This window comes from Macrotis lagotis, chromosome 1 (genome assembly GCF_037893015.1).
Source record: "Macrotis lagotis isolate mMagLag1 chromosome 1, bilby.v1.9.chrom.fasta, whole genome shotgun sequence".
Taxonomy (NCBI): Eukaryota; Metazoa; Chordata; class Mammalia; order Peramelemorphia; family Peramelidae; genus Macrotis; species Macrotis lagotis.
The window spans coordinates 927,420,468-927,438,765 of NC_133658.1; the positions used below are offsets into that span (position 1 = coordinate 927,420,468).

Consider the following 18,298-nt stretch of genomic DNA (forward strand, 5'->3'; position numbering starts at 1 on the left):
TGCTAACCCTGGATGAGTTCAGATCCTACCTCAGACACCTGACATTTAGTAGCTGTGCGTCCCTGGACAAGTCACTTAACCCTGACTGCCATGCAGTTGTACTGATCTGCTGTCTGGCCACTGGACTCAGATGGCTCTGGAGGAGAAAGTGAGGCTGGTGACTTAGTACAGCCCCCCCCCCCTCCAAATACAAGTCCTGTGCTTGTCATTACATCAACTCCCTGAGGTTTGGATCTTCTTGGAGAATGAAGAGCAAAAAAACCTCCCAAAACCCCATCATGTTGCATGGACCAGTCCAAACTTTCAAACAATTTTCTTTTTTTGGGGGGAAAGGAACCCAATAAACATTGCTTTGACCACACTTATGAGCTTTGACCCCCCCCCCCATGTGGTCTGCAGACAAGACTACAAATATCCATCTCATCCTCTTCCTATTGAGGCCTGAGCCTGGGTAGGGAGTAGCAAAAGGCCAAGAGTCATTCCTGGGTAGCTGCTGAGGTGGGATGGGGGAGCACCCTCTAAGGCATCTTTCCTTGCGGGTGGGGAGGGGTGTTCTAGGAGGGAGAGGCATCCCCACAGACTGTTTCCCTAGGGTCCCTAGTGGCCTGGGGACTGATTGCAGGAAGTCAGTCAGGAGATATTTCTTTTTCTTTTTTTAAATTTTTAATTGTTTATTTTATCTTCATCTCATATTTTTAGAAAGTTTAGAAAGCATTAGAATTCTTTATAATTTCCATAATATATTAACACAATAAAACATATGTATGTATAACTTATAAATAATTAATCCTACATATATTGGGTTACATACTCAAAACACTAATAAATATTTTATAATATAATCTGTTTTTTATATAATAATTATATGTTTATATAGAAGTATATATTACTTAATATATAATATTATAATAATAAGTAACCAATGGCAGGCAATGCAGGCATTAAAGTAATGGATTCATAAAGCCAACCTTTGGACACTTTCAGTTTAGTTGGGTGGTTCTTGTCCTTCCTTATCAAAGAAGATCAAAATGGCATCACTCTGTTTGAGACAAATGACTGTGTGCCCTGTGACTAATCAGACCAATGCGAGCTCAGAATGCTCTACTACAGGGTGGGCACAAATAGTCCACCTGGATAGGTACTCTAAGCTTATGGATGCCATGATTCCTTCGAGCTGCTTCCACTCTGCCTTCCTCATATCCTTCCTCATGGATATTTGCAGTCCTGTCTGCAGACCACATGGGGGGTCAAAGGTCATAAGTGTGGTCAAAGCAATGTTTATTGGGTCCCTTTCCTAGAAAAGAAAGAAAATTAGCCCCGATTCCTTCCTCTCTGATGAGGGCATGCCATGCTGGGCAATCCTGGCAAATGTCTCCCATGTTGGAGAGTCAAGTCTAAAATCTTCAATGAGACCTTCAGGGTGTCTTAGGATCACTTCTTCTGACCCCCTTGTGAATACTTGCCCTGCATGAGCTCTCCATAAAACAATTTTTTTTGGCAAGTGTACATCTGACATTCTAACAATATGTCCAGTGCATCATAGTTGCATTCTCTGTAATAATGTCTGAATGCTTGGCAGTTTAGCTCAAGAAAGGATCTGGTGTCTTCTCCTGCCAGGTGATCTTCAGAATCTTCCTGAGACAATTTAAATGGAAGCAATTCAGTTTTCTGACATGACTGGTAGGCTGTCCAGGTTTCACAGGCATAGAGCAATGAAGTCAATGCAATGGCTCTGCAGACTTACAGTTTGGTGGTCAGTCTAATACCTCTTTGCTCCCACACTTTGTTTCAGAGCCTCCCAAATACTGAGCTACTTCTGGCAATGTGAGTGTCAACTTCATTGTCTCTGTGTACCTCCTTGGAATGGATACTGCCAAGGTAAGTGAACTTGTCCAGAGTATTCAGAATTTCTCCATTTGCTCTAATTAATGATTCCACATCTGGATGGTGTGGTGCTGGCTGATGGAGCACCTGGGTTTTCTTGGTGTTAGTAGTGAGACCAAAATGAGCACAAGCAGCAGAGAACTTTGTTGCATTGAATGCACAATCATCTGCAAATAGAAAATCATGCATCAAACCTCCTTCCACTCTGGTCTTGGCTTACAGCCTTTTCAAATGGAAGAATTTGCCATCAGTGCAGTAGGTGACCTTGAGTCCATGTTGATTCTCAGTCAAGGAGTTTGATAATGTGACTGAAAACATCACGCTAAAAAGTATGGGAGCAAGGACACATCCTCGTTTTATTCCATTGGTGACTGGGAAATCTTGAGAGCAGAGTCTACCAGCCAGAACCCCAGCATACATGCCATCATAAAATTGATATACAATACTGAGGAACTTCTCTGTGCAACCAAATTTGGACATCATTTTCCCTAAACCCCTTGTGATTGACAGTATCAAAGACTTTGGTCAGATTTACAAAAGTTGTCTACAGACCTCTGTTCTGTTCCTGACATTTTTCCTGGAGTTTGGTGGGAAGTAAACACCATATTGACTGTTTCTCAACCCTTTCTGAAGCCATACTGGCTTTCAGAGAGGTGACCATCTTCCAGGGGAAGGATCAGCCCATTGAGAAGGACTCTAGCAAGAATCTTAACAACAATAAATAAAAGAGAAATTTCCCTGTGATTGTTGCAGGACAATCTATTCCTTTTGCCTTTATAGAGATGGAAGATAGGGGCATTCTTGAATTCTTGGAGTATAACTTCTTTATGCCATATAACCTGGAAAATTTCAGTCAGTTTTTGGATGAGCAATGGATCTCCCACCTTGTAGATCTCAGCTGGAATAGAATCAGCACCAGGTGCTTTGCCACTTGAAAGGAGTCTAATGGTATTCAAAACCTCTCTTCAATTGGAACTTCAACTTGTGGTAAGCAGTCAATGGCTTCTGCATTGATCGATGATGGTCTGTTAAGAACACTGCAATTGTTCAGCCCATCTCTCTAGGAACAAGTCCCTCTCTTTAATCAATGTAAATCCATCAGCACTGAGTAGTTGAGATGCACCATATGTCTTTGGTCAATAAATAAATGTTGGATTTAAAACACAACCTGACTACTGCCTTTGTGAGAGATTCTTGAGATTTCATAGCTCTTTAGCTATGGTTTTCCTGGTGTGGATCCTTTCACCCCCCACCCCAAAGTTTTTCCCCTGTGTTGTCCCCTTTCTCCCCATACTGGGATGACACCCAGATCTTGGTAGATGACTTTGTGAGCTATCATGACCAAAACCAAGTATCATCTGCTGAATTTTTTACATGGGCAAGGCAAAATCACAGGAAACTAGTGGAATCTGTAGGGGTCTTGAAGGGCAAACCAGTCATCTGACTTGGAGACTGTGCCTCCACTGTCATGACCAAGAGTGTCTCAATACCATATGTCTTGTTCATTCATCTGGTCATTGATTAATTTTTTTCCAATGCAACAGAAGACTTCTTTCAGCTACTGCTTGGAAATGAATCTGAAACTGCTGAGCTGTTAGGATGAGAGGATCCGGGATGTGTCTTCACTTTCAGGCAATGTATATTGGTTGTCAGGAGGATTTCAGCTTCTTGGAAATGTCTGCAGGGGTTCTATTGTCCATTTACTTGCTATTCCATTACTGTGGAATAACAAAATGAGAGCATGGCCTTCATTTCTTCATCACTTCTTACAATAATTTGGTCACATCCTTGTTGGGAGCCAGGGTCTCTAAGCTGTTTGACACAGTCGCAGCAAGAAGACTCAGGGCAGTCACACCGCCTGATGGAACAACATATCCTTCTTCCATACATATAGGGATTTCATGCATACCAATCTTTATAGGTTTATTATTGATTACAATATTTACTCATCCTAATACTGGAATGACTATAAAGGAAGGATTTCAGAAAAATTCCTTGAATAAAACAGATTGTAAACTCTGTCCAAATTTAACAAGACTACGTCTCCCTGAGGCATACAAAGGGCTTCAACATTATGAAATCTCTGGAAAACCCAACACTGGGAATTCCAAGGAGATGCCAGAATATATACAGGGAAAACAGATACAAGATGGGTCAGACAGAATGAAATTAATAGTCTTCCCCCCCCTTTACCATACACAGGGATATATGAAAAAGATGGTGAGAAAATAGTTAGTACAGGTGACCAATATGTGAACTCCAGTAGCCTTAGTTTCATGGGAAAGAATAAAAAAGTCACAGAAACTGTGGTTTCTACCAACAAGGCCTGAAAGAAAAATTGCTTATTGTAAGAGTTAACAGATGGGTGGACAAGCATAAAGATCCTCACTATAGATTGTTAAGGAAGTGTATCGAAAAACATTACTTACACAAAAAATATAAAAAACTTTCCATTAAAAGAATTGCTTAATTAATAACTTTAAATGAATTAACAATTCTACAATGTAGTAATAAATAAGGTAACAGGCAGGTTAAGGTCATCGTGGTCTGAGTAGGGATAGGAAATTAATTAACTATATGATTATTACTTAAACTTGTAATCACATGATTAAAACTTGTAACCATATGAACTATATGATTGATGATGAAAATTGTATGCTTTGGTAACCAAGGAAATGATCTCAGCTTGCTTGAGATACATACATTATTCTGAAACTATAAAAATAAATCCAAGCAGCTGACAGTCCGTCAACCTGCTCCTGCCTTTACCCACTTGTTGACTCACCTCATTTCGCCGACTCTCTCCCTCCTGTCAGGTTCCAAGCACCCCTCGGAGGCTGGACCCCAGCACATCCTCATCTTCATATTCAAATACTGTAGTTGTTGCATCAGGCAAAACCTGGCCTATCACATCTAGCACATTCCAAAAAAGCAACTGGGGCCCAGAGTGAACTGTCCAGTCCACAGCTCCACCATCTGGGGTCTTGATTCAAATCACCAGCACTTGGTTCTTCATGGTTCTCCATGGTGTGAGAAGGGCCAAGGGCCAGCCACAGCACTGCTGACCACTGGGCTCACATCCTTGGGGTTGGGGGTGGAAGAGAGGACCCCCTTGGGAGCATGACTATGGACTGGAGAGCCAGGACATGAATGGGGGTGGAGGAGTGGGAGGGAGAAGGATGGAGGTGGGCAGTGGAAGGAGGGGAAGAAAGGAAGAAGAAAAGAGAGGTAATGACAGTGGGAGGTTAGGAGGATGAAGGAAGGTGTTGAGAGAAGGGTGGAGGAGGAGATGGGGGAGGGCGGGAGGTTAGGTTGCCATCTACCTTAAACCCTTTTGTAAGTGACTGGGACAGGTGGGGCTATAAGGCACAGGGAGAGAAGAGATGCTGGCTGTTGCCTGTGTTGGGGGGGGTTGGGTGAGGTCAGTCTGAGCCCCTGCAGAAGGAGCCTGGGATTCAGCCTAGTATGGGGAGAAGGGCACAACTCAGGGGAAGTGCTTTTGGTGCCACTTGACGAAGAGGAAACCCAAAGGAGACTAGAAAGAGCAAGCCAAGCTGCTCCTCCCTCCCAGCCCAGGGCAGGGCTCTTGGTGGGCTGAGGCTATAGTGGACTCTGAGCTTGGAGCTTTCCCAGGCAATGGCAGTAGTGGAGGCAGCTGGCCTAGGTCAAGGACAAGGAAGAAGAGGAGGAGGAGGAAAAACTCAGTAGACATTTTTCTTAAGCACCTACTATGTGGCAGGTACTATATTAAACAGTAGTGATAGAAATAGAAATAAAAACAGAGAGTTCATCCCCTCAAATGGTTTACAGTCTAATGGGAGAAGATAGCATGCAAAATAAAGCTGAATGCAAAAGAGTGTGTATGGAAGGAAAGGGCAGAGGGGAGAGTGCTCAGTGAGGGGCAGGGTGGAGAGGTCCAAAAACAGGGGAGCTGGTAGTCAATGGAGAGAAGATAGACTGAGCCCCTTAATCAGGAGAGAAGATAGACTGAGCCCCTTAATCAGAGCCTCTGGAGCTGATGACCCTGCTCTCCAGACAGAGGGTCTAGGCAGAGGGACAGAGGTTCCTGAGAAGGTGGAAGGACTGGGGCTGAGTCAGTCTGGCAGAAAATTGGGATTTCCTGATAAGTTTTCTGAGGAAGGAAGAAGGCTTCCTGGAGAGTCCAGAAAAGTTTAATAGCAGTATGGTTGGGAGGAAATGGGCAGAAGATTCTGCTGAGACCTCTCATGAAGTAGAGGCCCAGAAACCTCGTCCCTGCCCTGCCATCTCAGGCCTCCTCCTACAGTCTTTTCAGAGACCCAGGCCTGAGAGGGGGAAGGTCCAGTCCTCCAGCTTAGAAATCTGTATCTAGGTCTGTGAAATTGCTTTAAAAGATATTTTGATTGGCTTCATTTTTAATAAGCTAAAATTGGTTCTAGTGGAGTGGACATTTCAGAAAGAACTAGTATGTCTATAATGCCAGAGCTACCAAGTTTATAGGGGAGCTCACTTTGACATAACCCAGATAGGAACAGTTTGTCAGTCTCTGTCAGGGCCCTTTCCTGAGTAGTAAAGGCACATTCTTCAGATATCTCTGACAAAATGATCAGAACAGGCTGGGAACTGCCTGGCATGACCCACTCTCACTCTTTATCCTCATCTCTGAGTGTGGTTACAGAGTCCATATGGGGTGTGAAGGGAGGTCCTGCCTTTGAGGAGGCCCCCATCTAGTAGGGGAGACAGTAAAGAAACACCTAGAGACATAGCCAAAGACACACACGCAGAGGTATGCACACACACACACACACACACACACACACACACACACACACAGAGACACTCACAGACACACACACACATTCCTCATGACCTAACTTAGAGAATTTGTGGTTTTCCATTTTGTTCAGATTCTTCTTTTCCAACATGACTACTATGGTGACATGCTTGATATGCTTATATCATGTATGATCATACTTGATCATACTTGTATCCCAACATATCAGATTGATTGGCTGGGGGAGGGAGAAAAATGTGAAGCTCACACTCACCAAAAATGAATGCTGAAAATGAACTTTATATGTAATTGCAAAAAAAATAAAATATATAAAAAAACCCCTCAGAACTTTGACAAAGGTATTCATAGAGGTCCAAAAGATTGTATTTCTCAACTTGGGACACTATTTGAAGGCCAGAAGGCAGAATTCTGGATGGTCAAGCTTGGATTGGCCTTGCCCCAGCTGATTCTAAGGCCTTTCCCCTTTCTTGGGGATTGGAATGGGGGAAGGAGACAGGGGAAAATGTTACTAGGAAAAGAGGTCAGTAGTCACCTCCCTCTATGGGTTAGGACTGGAGGGGGAGTCTCCAGGAACAGCAGGGAATGGAGAGACAGAAATGGAGGACTGACCAAGGGGCTTCCCAGGAGTTTCACAGAGTGATTAGAAACATTAACTGTCTCTAAGTCTTATTTTATATTAAAAAAAATGATTCCTCAGCCTCCAACTAACAGCTATAAATCTGAATTCTGTCCCTGTCAATCTGCTCTGTCAAGACTTGTTTCCTACATCTGAATGTTGACTTGACCTGGGTCAATCCTGCCTGGTCAGCTTGGTAATCGCACCAATAAATTCCTTTTTCTGTGTCAACCAATTGCAAGATAAGAGACATCTTGGGTGAGGAGAGAGCAATCCCCTCAGTGAGATTCTTATCAATAGAAATTTGAAGCAAATATTATAACTTAAGAGAGGATCATAATGTAGAACTATGTCATCTATATAAAATCTCATCGGGACAATTTTGGACTATCTGCATTCGAGATTACCATCTGTATTCAGAGAAAGAGCTGTGGAGTTTGAACAAAGACCAAGGACTATTACCTTTAATTTAGAAAAATAAATCTTGTTGTCTGATCTTGCTATCTTCTATACTTTACATTTCTTCCTTAAGGATATGATTTCTCTCTCAACACATTCAATTTGTATTAAAATATGCCATGGAAACAATGTAAAGACTGCAAATTGCCTTCTGTGGGGTGGGGTGGTGGGAGGGAAGTAAGATTAGGGGGAAATTGTAAAACTCAAAATAAATAAAATCTTTAAAAAATTAATTTTTGCTTTGGAATCCTCATTTTATGGGAATTGATTCTATTGGATGAAATAGAATCCATCAAATGGGGGAATGAATAAATAAATAAGATAAAGTGAAAAACAAAACTAGTTCAATTCTCTAAAATTTCCATTTGTAAATGAAGTGTGACAATTTGCAAATCAAAGAGGTTCCAAGATATGGGCTTTGACCTGTTAAAATTTTTTGTGTTGAGATATATCTTTTATGAGAAAGATATCTACAACTAACCTGAATGTACCTGGAAACGCCTGGTCATTGACAGACTCCAGAGATACAGAAGGACATCAGATGACTCCAGAAGATGAAATGAATCAGAAGTTTATGTTATTGTTTACTTTTTCCCCTTTTGCCTTTATTTATTTGGGTTATTTAATCAAAAGGGACTGTCCCCTTTTAATCTCTTTAAATTTCCCCTTGATTCTGTAAATGCATCATCTATCCTTATGCCCCTCTCCCTTATAGTTCACATGTTTGTTGGTCCATTCTTCTAGGGATCTTAGGGTTACAAGAAATGCTATCTTTCCCTCTAATATAGATCTGATCTTTTTTCTATACTTCTTTAGCTGAACTATAGCTGATGTCAGAATTATAAGCTGTGATCAGAATGGGAGAGTTAAGCATAATCATTTTTCAAAGCGATAATCCTAGTAACAAAATTAATTTCCTCAGAAAATACTCAGTCTTCAGGTATCAGTTATTAAGAAACTAAGATGCCTAGATTTCTCTCGCTATGTTAGTTACAAACTCAGGAAGACAATGACCAGGATGCTGGGAGGCCTGTCCTGCCAGGAAGAGACAACAGGAGTTCAGATGGTATTGTTCAAGGATGATAGTGTTTGAGGAGCCCCTTGGTTTAAAGAGCAATTAATTAATTATTAAGATGTGCTTATACTGGGCAACTTTCATGATCAGTCAACAAAAGGAAGTCATTAGTTTGCCCTATTCTCTATTTCCATATAAAAAGCAACTCTTTCACAGATGAAGGTATAGTCAACTCTCCTAATGGCCCCCTCCACCTAGAGGTTTAGAGGTATGATTTAAGTGAATAAAAATGTAAATGTCTAACCTATATTTTCTGTCATTTCATTTCATTTTTTATTTCATTAGGATTTTTCCAAGGCAGTGGGGTTAAGTGGCTTGCCCAAGGCCACACAGCTAGGTAATAATTAAGTGTGTGAATCTGGATTTGAGCTCAGGTCCTCCTGACTCCAGGGCCAGTGCTCTATCCACTTCCCCACCCAGCTGCCCCCAGGAGTGTTTTTCAATGGCAAAGTAAATATGGCCTTTTGAGTTCAGGTGTCCCCTAAACACGTCCTTGTATCTTGCTTAAAGTTCCCTCAAACCTCTTAAGTTCAAAGCGTCACTAACCACATCCTTGCACCTGTGAAAATTTTTTATTTCCTCCATCTTATTTAAGGATCCTTGATTATTAAAAAAAGAAGAAAATGCAAAATAACAAAATTAAATTAAAGTCCCAAATCCCTCCAAGCTAGTGCCCACTCCAGCCTAACCCACAGTGGTTCAGTGTCCAGCCTGCCTCTAACCTTCAGGGCTAGTGCTCTTCCCTAACCACCTTGGCAGTAAAGTTAGTCAAATCTAAAATTGTAACAGAAAATATGGATTGGGTGTTTTTAAGATTTATTCTCTAAGACCAACCCTTGGACAGGAAAAGAGTTACCTTTTTATTTTTTACAGAAATAGAGAATTGAGAAAATTATTAACTTCCTTTTGTGGCCTGATGATGAAAGTTGCACAGTATTAAGTTGCCCAAACTGCTCCTGTAGGACTATCATCCTTGTACAAAACTATCTGATCTCCTGTTATCTCTTCCTAGCAGGCCAGGGCCCCCAGAATCCTGATCATTATCCTCCTGAATTTGTAGTTAACAAGGGAAGAAGGTACCTAGGAGTCTTAATTTCTTACCAAGTTTGGCAAGGTGAATGATCTGAAGGTTGAATAGTCTCTACTGAAATCAATCTTTACCAGGATTTTAGTTTTGAGAATCTTATACTTCAACAAGTTTTCCTTGACTGACAGACAGTCTGAGTCTGTGAACTTTCCCAAGGTGCCTCTGCCCCAGACCTCCATCAATAAGACCACTGGTCCTACCTGTTGTATGTGAAAGTTGAGAAATTTGCCCTCCTTCCTTCCTAAGACCTGTGAAACTGGAAACTGCTTGGTAAGCTTGTCTGCTGAACCACTGGCTCCTGGGGATCTGAGGTGGGTTGTTACTATTCTATTTCCTCCCTGGACTCCCATCTGACTGCCCCATCTTACGCCCATCTACCTCATGAAGGTTAGTCTAACATTTTATCACCCCTTGCCCAGTGACCTGCAGGATGGAGAAGTCCCAAAACAGGGGAGCAGGTGGTCATTGGAGAGAAGATGGACTGAGTCCTTTAAAGAGAGGCTCTGGAGCTGATGACCCTGCTGTCCAGCCAGAGGGTCCAGTCAGGAGGACAGAGGGTCCTGAGAAGATGGGAGGACTAGGGTTGAGTCAGTCTTACAGGATTATAAGCTTTCTGAATGACAAGATTCCTGGGGAAGGACAGAGAAGTCCAGTAGCAGTGTGGTTGGGAGGAAATGGGGAGAAGCCTCTGCTGAGGCCTCTCATGAAGTAGAGGCCCAGAGACCTGCCCCTGCCCTGCCATCCCAGGCCTCCTCCTGCAGCCTTTTCAGAGACCCAGGAAGGAGAGGTGAGGGCCCAGGTCCTCCAGCTCAGGAGCTTAGAACCAGGATTTGGGAACTTGTCTTCAAAAATAATTTGATTGAATCTGTTATTAATAGGTTCAAATTGGTCCTAGTGGAGTGGAGGTTTCAGATAGAACTAAGGTGTGTAGACTGCCAGAGCTACCAACATCATCGAAGAGCTCCCTCTGACACAATCCAGGTTTGGACAGAGTTTGTCAAATTGTCCAAGTCTCGGTCCCTTCCTAAGTGGTAATGGCTCTGATAAAATGATGGGAGCTTGTGGGGAACTTCCTGGCCTGGCCCACTCTCACTCTTCATCCTCATCTCTGAGTGTGGTCCCAGAGTCCATATGGGGTGTGAAGGGAGGTCCTGCCTTTGAGGAGGCCACCATCTAGTAGGGGAGACAGTACATGAACACACAGAGACACAGAAACAGAGTCATATTCACAGACACACACACACAGAGGTACACACACTGTTTTTGTACTTCATTTTTCAAAGAAGACCATGATATCAGTTAGGTGATACCATGACAAGTATAAGAATTGGATTTGGGTGAGGGGGGACTGTGCTAAGTCCCCAGTCTCACTTTCTTCTCCAGAACCAGTGGTCAGATATGAATCAGGAGATGGCCTTGAATCTGAGGCAATCAGGGTTAAGTGACTTGCCCAAGGTCACACAACTGGTACGAGTCAGAAGTTTGATTTGAATTCCCATCCACCTAATTCCTAGACCAGTGCTCTATCCACTGGGCATCACACACACACACACACACACACACACACACACACACACACACGCACACGCACTCACAGACAGATACATACACACACACTCCTCATGTCCAAGTTTAGAAAATTTGTGGTTCTCCCCTTTGTTCTGATTCTTCTTTCCCAATATGACTAATATTTTGATATGCTTGACATGATAATATGTATATAGTTACCACTCATTTTGATTTAATTGGGTGTGGGAGGGAGGGAGAAAAACACATAACTCAATTCTCATCAGAAATGAATGTTTAAACTAACTTTACACGTAATTGGAAAAAAAGAAAAAAGAAAAATTCTTTCAGGACTCTGACAAAAGGTGATCCCAAAGGTTGATCTGATTCCATTTGTCAACCTGGAGCCAGAATTTCAAGGCCAGAAGACAGAATTCTGGGTAGTCCAGCTTGGATTGGCTTCTTGGCCTTCTTCCTTCTCTTGGAGTTGGGGGGGGGGGGGAGTCATGGGTAGGTGCTGCTGCCAGGAAAAGCAGCCTAGCATCCCCCTACTCCCTTAGGGTAGGACTGGAGGGAGAGTCTCCTGGGACAGCAGGTAATGGAGAGACAGCAAGGGAGGAGACTCACCAAGGGGCTCTCAGGAGGTTCACAGAGTGATTTGAAACATTAAATCATAAGGTCCTGGGACCCACATTGTTCATTTTGGATAGTGCCAGGAGACATAGTAGGCAGCTGTTCATTGACTGACAGCTAGGGAGTAGAAGATATGTAAGTGAGAGGCCTGCTCATTTTCCAGGAGAATTTGAAACGTAACCTGAAGGGTTAGACCTTGGCTGAAGGGTGGTCCCTTCCCCCAATGGATCCATAAAACATCAGGTACAAGGAAAGAAAGTGGATGGAGGAGAAAGGGAGTCCCACCTGGACATCTGATCAGTAACATGCATCAAGTCTGTTAGTGAGTCATTCTTTGGGATCACAATAAGAAAGGAAGAGAGATCTGGGAAAGGCATGAGATGAAGACAATGAGACATCAAGCTACAAAGTAGTAGGAAAATATGAAAATTTACAGGCATTAACACTGAGGGTAACCAGGGAGTTATAGAGACTAGGGGCAGATAGCCAGTGACTGGGGTGAACAAGAACATTCTCCTATGGCTGGAGAAGCTAGGTGATACAGTGGATGGATGGAGCACTGGCCTTGTACTTGTGGTTCTAATCCAGCCTCAGACACTTGACAGGCAGTTACCTGAGCTAAGATATGTACTTTGACACTATTTTACAAAGTCTTGTTCTTTCTCAGTTTTTAATAGAATCTGTCCTCTAGGTGTGTAAAGACCATTCTCATAATGACTTGGCAAAGATGGGACAACAGGTGGATGGGCTTCTGATGGTTACTTTTGTCTTCTCCATTGCCTTTATTTATTTGGCATGGGGGTGGTAAAAAGATTCAGATCTTTTCCATTCTCTTGGAATAGTCCTCAGTTTGAGGGATCTTAATAATTGAGGCTTCCAAGGATCTGCCTTGGTGAGAAGTCACAAAGCTATCATTGAACAGCAATAAAAATGATGAAAGAAGAGTAAGTGTGACCCTAAAGTAGAGGTCTAGAATAGTGGGAAATCCTTATTAAGGATTCGAGAAGACTGGGCTGCAAGGCCTGTTGACCTGACTTTGGAGGAACATCGATTGGGAAAGTCAAAACTGGCTGGAGGTGGGGAAGGAGGAGGAGGAAGAGGAAGAAATGCGGAGGCACCGGAAACAATGAGAAAAAAAATGGATTGGAAAAGCAGTGGCAATAACAGCACAAGTTGGATATTTCCTATAACCAAAAAAAGCACTTAAGGAACTTATGAGAGAAATGGATTCGGTAAAAAAGAAAAGAATCCATGAAAGGTTATGAGTGTGAGGTGGTTGGATTAAATTTAGATGATCATTCAGGTGATTTCCCACTCTGGCACTGTGATGAATTCCCTGAAACAAAAAGTCATTGAGTGCTAGTAACAACTGAGATATCTCGGGAAGTGAGAAGACAACCTCATTTAGAAATTAATGTGGAAAAATGAGTTGAAAATCCAAACACAGTGTGATTGTTACTAAGCAGATTGATTTTGCTGAAGAGCAACTTGGCAGGAAAAAAGAGAACAAAATTATTGTGAAATGGAAAAATAAAAATACAAAACAGACAAAAGTGACATTATGAGGACTGATCTCTCTCTCTCTCTCTCTCTCTCTCTCTCTCTCTCTCTCTCTCTCTCTCTCTCTCTCCCTCTCTCTCTCTCTCTCTCCCCGTCTTAATCCTGTGGTCATTTAATCTCCCCTTGAGGACCTCCAAGGAGGGCAAGGAAGCTATTACTTCCAGGGGCACCATTGCACTTCTCCATAGACCTAATTCTTCTGGAGGTGAAATCAGCCTGTCTGCAGTGCTACTCTGCTCCTAGTTGTGTCTGATTGGACTCATCTATTTCCAAACAATCCTTCAAATACTTGAAGACAACCATCTTATTCCCTTGGTATCTCTTTTCTCCTAGAGAAAATCCTCCATTCCTTCCACTAATTTTCTGAAGTAAGTTTTTTAGTCCCTTCACCATTTGGGTCCTTGTCTTCTGGACACATTGTCCAAATCTTTTTTAGAATGTGGTGCCTCAGGCTGAACAGAATACTCCAGATGTGGCCTGACCAAGGGAGGGTATTGCAGACCTGCATCTTAGAGGAGTCCTAGGGGAAAAGAGAATGTGACAGATTCTGATGAAGGACAGTGTGGTAGCAACTGAGGGAGAGAGGGGCAAAGGAGACTCATCACAGCTGAGATGTCACTGAAAGAATGGAAAAATCTGAGGACTTCTCTACATTTTTCCTAGAAAATGGGCATACCAATTGTTCTATGGAGAAGAGAGACAGAGGAAAATGACAATGGTTCAGGTTTTTTAAGGAGAGAATTTTTTTTTATACTGTATTGGGATCAGAAGAAGAAAGATGGGACAGGATGTGATCAAGTTCAAAAGAAAGTGATAAGAAACTGAATTATTCAAGTCTTTCACTGCCTTTTTACCTAGTGCTGACTTCAACATGGTTTGAAGGTTTGACATTTCCTTCACCAGATAAGGCTTCCATTCAGGACTGTTTCTAGACCATCATGATGGTGTGGGAAGATTGAATCTGTAATGATAGAATGTGGGTTCAAATCTCTATTTTACTACTTCCTATCTTTGTGACCTAGGACAAATCTCTTAATATCACTGGTGTACAATTTCCTAATCTGTAATAAAAAGGAGATGCTCTCTAAGATTCTTCCAGGATGCACTTTACACTATCCATAAGGTTTGAAGATTAATGGTTTCTTAGTAGGTGATGAGAAGAGAAAGGGGGTAAATCCTACCATATACCCAGGATCTTTGTTTCTTAAAAAAAAAGGTCACTAGAAATTCATACCTTCAGATTTCAGACAGTTCAGAATGAACCTCATTTTCATTATCACCATCCTCTCCATTTTAGTAATTAAATGTTGTTTACTGAGTTGTGTCTGACTCTTTGTGGTCCCATTTGGGGTCTTCTCAGCAGAGAAATTGAATACTATTTCCTTCTCCAGCTCATTTTTTAGATGAGGAAATTGAGACAGACAGGGAGAAGTGACTTGCCCATGACTAGTAAATATCTGAGATCTTGAACTCAGATCTTCTTAAATCTAGGCCCTGTACTCTAAACATGGTGCCACATACCTGCCCCTTAAGACAAAGGCTTCTACTCTGATTCCAAATTCCCTTTACTGAACTGTGAGTCACTTTTTATTCTTGGATCCCTAGCCTGGTTATCTACAAGACCCAGGAGATTACAAGACCTGCCTGAGGGGCAGCTAGGTAGTGCAGCGGATAGAACTCTGGCCCTGGAGTCAGGAGGACCTGAGTTTAATCTGACCTGAATTTCCTTATGTATAAAATACACCTTTTTCCAAAAAAAATTTGGGGTCTAGAACTGGGGGCATCATATGTTTGAGCTCATTTTTATAGATCTTTTTACTTTCATTTCCTGCTTTTTGGGGCTTGTTGTGTTTGCACTCATTGTTTCATATTTCTCACTGGCATATTAAGTTATGTATTGTCATGTTCTGCCCAGAAATGGCTCAGAAAAGACTTTCATCCAGTGCTGAATTCAAGTTTGAAATGATCCAATTTGAAAAAGTGAATGGAAATCTGGAATAAAAAATGGAATGCTGAACATCAGTTTGATCCTCCTCCAACTGACAAAAAATCTGAGACTGTCTGTGGGAAGAAGAAACCCACTGAAAACACCCCTGGCAGAAGTAAGTCAATGAGAGGCCGGGCAGACAAATGGTGTGATATAGAGAGGGAAATGAAGATGGATTAGAAGAGCAAAGGGCAATGGGAATTCCTGTGTCCACATAGATGGCTCCGCAGGAGGCCAGAAGAATTGCTGATGAAAAAAGAAGTGGCTTATTTCCAAGGAGGATACAATTGGTGCTTCAGGTCCATGAAACAGAATAGACTAAGCATGCGTCCACATACCAGACTTGTCCAAAAGATGCCCGAGAGCTAGGAGCAGAAGGGCCGTGAATTTCATTGTTCTGTCATACAGTGTCGGAAGACACATCAGTTTGAGTTGGGACAGATTGCAGATATGGACAAAGTCCCCTTTCGATTGGATACCCCAAGTAACAGAAGTGTCTTCACCTTTCTGGGCTTGAAAACTGTAATTGTGAAAACAAATGGACATGAAAGGGTTGTTGTAGCTTGTGGAGCTGCCAGAACCAAGCTGCCTCCCATGCTGATTTTCAAACATAAAACAATGCCAAGAGAAGACATTCCTCGAGGACTGATTGTCCAGGTTCATGACTGGGGTTGGATGGATCAGAATGGGATGAAGATGTGGTCAGAGGAAGTTTGGAGCAGGAGACCAGGTGGGCTCCCGTGAAATTCTGCCCTATGGGCGTTGGATCAGCTCAGGGCACAGATCACAGCAAACACAGAGAAGATCGCTGCAGAGCAAAACCCACCACTTGCCCTCATACCTGGAGGCTTGACATCCCAGCTCCCACCCCTTGATGTGGGCATTCACAGACCCTTCAAAGCTGCCAGGAGAGACGAATGGAACCAATGGGTGAAGTCTTCTGGGGACATTTTGCCACCAGCAGGAAGAGGGAAGAAAGCAACTCTGGAGGAAGTTTGCACCTGGGTGAAAAGCTGCCAGGACAATATCAAGATGGAGATCGTTGTGAAGCCATTTAAGGAGTGGGGCATTTCAAATGTCATAGACAGAGCTGAGGATGAGGCAATATGTGAAGACAGTGACTCGTCATCAAACACAGATGAGGACAAACTAATGGATGGGAGTTTGGCCAGCGATGAGGAGTTCTATGAGTTTTATGATGAATAAAACTTGAGTTCAATAACTTTATCTAATACTGTTGTACCCAAAAAGTAAGAGGGAGACTAAGCTATGAATTTTGGGGAGTACAGTTTATTATGAATGACTATGTGGGGATACCTCCTCAAAGCACATAGCACTGAGTGTCCAGAGAACAAGGTTTTTATAGTATTTTGATGGGGGGAGGGGATTGTTAGCAAGCATACAGAAGGATACAGAAGCCGAGATAGCAGATATGTAACATGTTTCCTGTGACATAGGGAGTAGAGCGAGGTTTACTATCTCAAGGTCCCGGTTGCATCTAGGGAAGGGGGAGGCAGTTTGGGGAGGGAGCAGGAATTTTGCAGATACAGCAAAAGGTTTAGGTTAACAAGAAAGTTTTGCCAGTCTCAGACAAATTTATGGTACATTTCAAGACCCCAGGGTCAACCTTTTGGATCCTGTCAGAATATTCTCAGACCCAAAGGTGCCTAGCCAAAGTTATATTTCTAAGGAGTTTCTCAGGGCCCAGAAAAGTGTCCAAGGGCCCCTTTTATACAGGGATTACACAAATATTACTATTATACTTCATTACTTTTTTAAAATTTCAGGCCACCAAATTAGGGTGCGTCTTGTACATGGGGGAATATGGAAAATTTCCTGGCTGTGTGGCCTTGGGCAGGTCATTTAACCCCACTGCCTTGTCAAAACAACAACAAAAAAATGATTTGCCTGAGTCACAGCTTGTCTGAGTCATGGATGTTATTAAAATGAGGGTGGCAGCACTCCTTCCCCACAAATTAGTCTGTAGATTAATAATTAATAATAATGTTTATCCTTCATTTTCAAAGCAGACCATGACATCTTGGGAGGTGATGCCATGAGAAGCACCTGAATTGAGGGGGTGCTAAGTCCCAGCCTCACTCTCTTCTCCAGAACCATCTGGGTCCAGTGACCAGCTAAGGATCAGGACGACTGGAGGTGGCCCTGGGTGCGAGGCCATCAGAGTTAGGTTCTTGTCCAAGGTCACACAACTATTAAGTGCCAAGTGCTTGAATTCGGATTCGAACTTCGGTCCTTCTGAATCCCATGCCAGCTGTCTCCCCACCGCACCACCTGCCTGCCCCTTATTCTGAAGATGACTTCAGGCCTCCAACACCCTCTTTTTGGCGGGGGGTGGGGGAGAGGTGGGAGTTTCTTCCTAACTTCTCAGAGGGACTAGAGGGTGGAGGCCACGGGGGGGGGGGGGGCTGAGACCTTCCTTGGCTCTGGCTCAGACTGGGAGCCACAGAGCTGGGTGTTCCTGGAGAAATGATGGGAGGGAGGGGGCCTATAGGGCTGTCCCGGTCCGAGGCTGCTCCGGGACTAACACACAAAGATCTGAAGCCGGAAAGCTGCTCCGGGACAGTTTCAGTTTTTGTTCTCAGAAGCCTTTCTGCACGGTTCCCAGTGACGTCTTGTGACTCCCCTTTGCTATTGGGTGGCAGAGACTCGGAGCAGCCAATCAGAAGTTAAGGGTCGTCACCCCCCGCCCTGTGTAA

At 43.0% G+C, this 18,298-nt stretch overlaps 1 pseudogene; it reads right to left on the reverse strand.

Moving 5' to 3' along the window:
- Nucleotides 1-3,283: 3,283 nt before the first annotated feature.
- Nucleotides 3,284-8,242, reverse strand: LOC141510070 (dual specificity mitogen-activated protein kinase kinase 5 pseudogene; annotated as a pseudogene).
- Nucleotides 8,243-18,298: the final 10,056 nt, after the last annotated feature.